Below are 6,035 nucleotides of genomic sequence, written 5' to 3' on the forward strand. Positions count from 1 at the left end.
AGACCCATGTTTGCATCATTGTCCTTTTTGGTTCTCATTCTTTTCATTGCATGCCGATTCTACCACCCAAATTATAACATCATCATCAATTCATCATCATCACCATCATCATCATCATCATTGATTAATTAATTATATTTTTTTAATATGATGGGGACAAATTAACCACCTCAAAGACCTGCTGTAATTTTATTATATATTAGAATTAGAATTTGCCTATGATATCATACAAGTTGGTGTGACTGTTTTTTATTATTTTTTAAATAAATAAATACATAATAAGACAGATGGTGGTGCCTTCTTAAAATTTAAAAGAAAATTGAAAAATGAGATTCATTTATTAGAGAGCACTACAAATTCCAAGGGATGTAGTTAATTTTACTGTTATATCGATTCATTTACTTAGATTCAGTAAATTCATTACAGGCTATCACATGCATCCCTTTGAATTAAGACAAGTATGACTTTTGAACTTACTACTTGTCCCTAGGCTTATGAATGGAGGGTGGTGCATTGTTGAAATAGTCCTTCAAACTATCTCAAATGGGTTGCTTTCTTGCGCGCAACTGGACTCAAAATGCAACGCCAACCAAGATCCAAGTCCTTGTGCATGTGTACTCTGTCTCTGGCCTAATCACAACTTTTCCTAATGTCACCATCTAGCTCCTTAGTCCTCATGCACCGGAGATGCTCCTACTCAAGCCATATGGTAACTGTTAGTTCCACTGATGTGGTTTGTGGTATAAAGAACACTCAAAGAATATTCACACAAACCAAGCAAGAAGGAGACACATAAGATAGGTAACCCAGTTTGGTATCCACTCACATATGTCTGGGGGCTAAGCCCGGAGATAAACAATCCACTAAAAAAGGTTGAGTACAAAACACTTGTCACTCACTCTCTCAACAATAAAGATCACTACTCTCTCTAGATTGTCTAGTGCTAACCCACTCTCCTCCACAAGTGATACATACAATCTCAGAGCAAGGTAGCTTATATAAACGCCTCACGTCCCAAATATAGCCCATATCTCTTTTAGAATCTTCGCGGCTACTAATTTAAAAACCTTCCGAAATTAGCTGTTGCAACTCCTGTTGTAACATGAATTGCAACATAGCTCTGACTGCTGACTTAACTGAGTTCTGGTTACGTTGCGGACGACCTCAAGACCCATCAACCTCCCCGGTCATGCTTAGTCCGAGTTAGTGCAGCCAAATCTCCGGATCCCAACTGCCGGCAACTAGCCTACCTCCTCAGTTTTTCATCACACAGTCCCCTCGCAAGGGAAGGGGCGCACGTCCTTGTGCGTCTTCACGAAACTTGCCAAACTTGATCTTCAATTCACCCAAGTTTGATCTTCAAAGATTCTCCATAAAGATCTTCAATCAATCATCACAATCATGCCAACAATAGGCATGTCTTCAAATCTTGCCCTTAATAGTCTTCAATCATTCTCATAAATGATTCTTCAAATCATATCTTCAATTATCCTTCATTCATAGCATTGATAGATATTTCTTCAATTAAGCTCCATCCATATTTAGGGGTCGTTTGTATTGGCTTTTAAAAAAGTTAAAGCACTTTTGGAAAAAGTGCTTTTAGAGTAAGTTAAATGCTTATGCATATTTTTTTTGTTTGGATGTATTAGATTCAGAAGCACTTTTGCAGTTGTGAAAATGTTTGGATGTTTATTCCAAAAGTATTTATATAGCGAGAAATTACTAAAATGCCCTTTTACTGAATTATGATAATAACTCAATAATTATACATTACTCACATGCCTTAGTTAACAAATAAATAATATTTGTCAGTATTGTTATAATTATAATTAAATGTATTATTATTATTATTATTATTATTATTATTAGGCCTATTATTGTTGTTGTTATTGTTTTTCATTATTATTATTATTATTATTATTATTATTATTATTATTATTATTATTATTATTAATGCATTATGATAATAAATATTCAACTAATAATTTCTACAATGGAGGAACAATATTGTTAATTACTAGTACAATAAAAATCACATTAAATAACATCTTACAAGTAGATTGCATATTTTACCATAATAACAACAACAATATTAATATGCTCTAACAACTACAACAACCAATACAACAATTAATAACAAGAATACAAATGGTTTTTAACACTCACAATAGCCATAACAACATTTTTACAAGCATTCCAAAATCAACTTGTACCTTGATTGGAGAGTTGATTCCGAATAGTGTTTCTAACTCTAATCATTTGTTCGGTGTCTTCATTGGTTGGTTGTTGCCATGAACTTTCACCAAATTTATGGGATGTAAAGGTTATTTATTATTCATTCAGGTCTTATATAATGATGCATTCCTTTTGAACTAACTTTACACTGATTTTTTTTTTAAATTTCAGAGGTAAAAACAAAATTCACATGAGCTTAAAAGAATACTGCATTGCTTAGAACAATTAAAAGCTCTAAGGATTGCAAAACCCAAATTGAAATTTTTTTTGCTAATGTTCAATATGTTCTTCCTGTCATGCAGAGCAAGTGCCTGCGCTTATTTCTGTTCAAAAAATGACTCATGTTTGATGACTTCAAGAATGACAGGAAACCAGAGCTTTATATGCACCAAAGAAGTGGTCCAAGGCAGCATTAAAAGTCAGTTAAGGAAAACCAGCTAGCAGTGTCAATGGAAAATGATTAGCTGCTAAACCAGTTCCAAATTACAACAAAAATGCCACTTAGATGCTAAGCAATCAGAGAACCAACATGGAAAATATCATCAATAAGTCGCAAGAAGGGTGACTAGCACCTCAATATCAGACCAATAAACACTGGAAAATCATCAAATCTCCATGCTTTTCTCAGTATACACATCCAAAATCAAATAGAGAAAAAGAGCAATCCATCATTTTCAACCCAGAATAGCAAATGCAATAACAAAGGTATGAGCTTTCGATGGATACCTTGGAAAACAGCCCACCAATTCGAAGATGAGATGGCGAGGATCGGTAGATCGGAGAGATGGTGATGGATCGGCTGATTTTGAGATGGGGATGATAGAAGTTAGGGTTATAAAAGCATGTAATTTTTTGGATTGTCTAAGGGCATTTTAGTAATTGCACTTAACCAAATAACTTATCAAAAACAACTTATTTCATAAGCTGCTCTCTTACAGCTTATAAAATAAGTTGTATTTGGGCTTATTTCACAGCTTGAGCTTATTCAAAAAAGCCCATCCAAACACAATAGTAAACCTCATAAGCACTTAACTTATAAAATAAGTACTTTTTGGTCAGCTATAAGCTGATCCAAACAACACCTTAGTCTTCAATAAAATCACCTAAATATGGTCTTAATATGATATTGTCTTCAAATTGTAACACATTGCCTAAAATAGCTCCACCAAGATCTTCAAGATATTTGCCTCCAAGTCAAGATTCTTTGTCATGTCACCATGTTTCGCCATGTCATCAATTATGCCACGTCACACAGGTTGCCACGTTATCTTGACTATGTGTCAAATCATGCCAATTATAGTGCAATTGCACTAACAGTATCAAATTAAACTATCCCCTCTTGGTAAGCGATCAATATCATGCCTCGAGTTATATATCATCACAATCCCTAGTCTTCCTCACATTAGCCTAACCCAACATTAGTCCTCAAGTCATCGGCTTGTCATTGCCATTTACAAAGGCTATCATAAAAAAAAACAAAAAAACAAAAACAACAAAAACAACAAAAAACAAAACAAAAAAGAAAAGTCAAAAAAAATTTCATAATGGTTGTGTTGTCACCCAAACTACTAAGCAATGCTTAGAGTTGGCACTGCCAAAATTCAAGTAAATTTTTTGGCAGGCACTACACTATGATTTTTTTTCTCATTTTGGGATCCAAACTTCAATTTAAATCAAAATAGTTACTCAACTTCTATTTTGTTTTACCTGTGGTTACCCAAGAGATTCTTGTTTTATATATATATATATATATATAGATGCTGAAAATTCTCTGTCAAGACATACATAACACACTGTCCCCCCAGCTGATAATTCAATCTCATTTACTAATAGAAAATTTCCAACATCAGATCATAAAAAATAAACTGGATTTTATTAGGTAACCACACAGTGAAATAAAATTAAAGTTAAATAACTATTTTGATTCAAATTGAAGTTTGAACCAAAAATAATAAATACTCATAGTTTAATACCCTGCCAAAAATTTTACTCTCGAAAACTCCTAAACTAGGAAAATTATGGTAAGGTGACACGATTCATAAATAGCACGTTCACCATCTCCTCTGCCTTCGAGAAGGCCATGCATTTGGTTGAGGAATGTGGGCCCATAAGCCTTTTTAGCAAATATGGACTATGTACAATTCGTTGTCCTACTAAGTCACAATAAATCAGCTCTTATGCCACCATAGTACGGAATTGTTAATGGATCATATATAATTACTAACCTTCCAACTCCACTATTAGAAATGGGGCATCTTGGTAGCACTAGAACTATCGGCGAGCTGGTGTCCTTTAAAAGCAAGAGTTCGTCACGCTTGATTTTTCATAAATATTAATCCATGTTCATCCAATGTCCTTCCTTTTGATTATCATTGATCTCAACATGAGTATGCATAGATTTCTTGTCTACCTAGATTATTCTGATACTCCACTTCGTTATAAGACTATGCCTCAAGCAAGTGACTAAGCCATTTATTATGTCCAAGCCCATTACATTTGGGAGTGACCAAGTCTTGTTTTGGATTCAAGCCCGTTTCTATTACTAGTATCATTAGCTTACATATTGGGCTCAATCTAGTGGGCTTGAGCAATTTGGGGATTATTTTTCTTCCAATTCATCTAAGGGGTTAAAGGGTTTAAGGTGTAAGTCTATTGCACACAATGGCCCTCTAGCGGGTCCACCACACTAAAAAAATCTCTTGCTATTTTTTTTTTTTAAAGATAAGCAGCTGGGTCACTAAAAAAATAAAGGTGTGCTCTCCTTTACTATCTTCACTAGCCACTCTTACCACCCATCAGAGTGAGCAACCAAAGAAATCATCGTCTTGATGATAGAAAAAAGTTGGTTCCTTGCTCATAGCTCACCCCTTGTTTCATTAAAAAGATTATAGTTGATTCTTTAAAAGCCAATGAGCTCAAATAGATTTCAGAAGGAGAAGTTTACAATAACTATCAAATATAACCCTGACTTCTTATGCACATCTTTAAATGTTAGAAAGAGCTCCCTCCAATCTTTCACTTGGTCAAAGTGCTTTCGGATATAGGATTAAAAGAGTGTTCTAATTAATTAAACTTGTTTTCTGATTTCTCATTTTATTGTAATAATACCCAACCATCTATTATATTTTTGTATGTATTCTATTTTTGATCTGTATATTCTTATCTCTAGCCATTAAACTCTTGTACTTGTACTTGCTTTTCTCTAATATATTTTGATGATTTATCAAACTCACTAAAAAAAACTAAAAATCGATTCCTATTTTTAACAAACAATTTATTTTAATAAAATAAAATAATGCAAAGGGATGTTTTCCTTAATACAAATTTAAACTATACTTTTTAATTGTAATATGGGAATCCGTGAAGTGAATATCTCAATTTGTAAATTAATGCCTGATTTTCTATATTAAAAACATCATATCTATAGTAGTGAATTTTAATAAAACATTAAGTAACTAAGTCAAAGTAACAAAAAAAAAATCTATTATTTTTATTTTATTTATTGTATTTTTTTGGCTCATTCTCTTTGTTCCAGCCCAGCCCAGCCTACTTCAGTAATTTATTTCAGCCCATCAAATAAAACACTAAAAAAAAATGTACATAAATAATAACAAAAACAAAATGCAAAATTTGTTTACTTTTTAAAAATTGTTACCGTTTAATAAATATCAAACAAAATCATAAAAAAAAGATTTAGTTTCTTTCCTTAGTATAATAAACCAGTAACAACGAATTATAAATAATAATAATAATAATTACTTTCCAAATTTATTTTAAATCTTTTTCAAACGCTCAATAAA

This window comes from Dioscorea cayenensis, chromosome 19, assembly GCF_009730915.1.
Source record: "Dioscorea cayenensis subsp. rotundata cultivar TDr96_F1 chromosome 19, TDr96_F1_v2_PseudoChromosome.rev07_lg8_w22 25.fasta, whole genome shotgun sequence".
In the NCBI taxonomy this organism is placed as follows: Eukaryota; Viridiplantae; Streptophyta; class Magnoliopsida; order Dioscoreales; family Dioscoreaceae; genus Dioscorea; species Dioscorea cayenensis.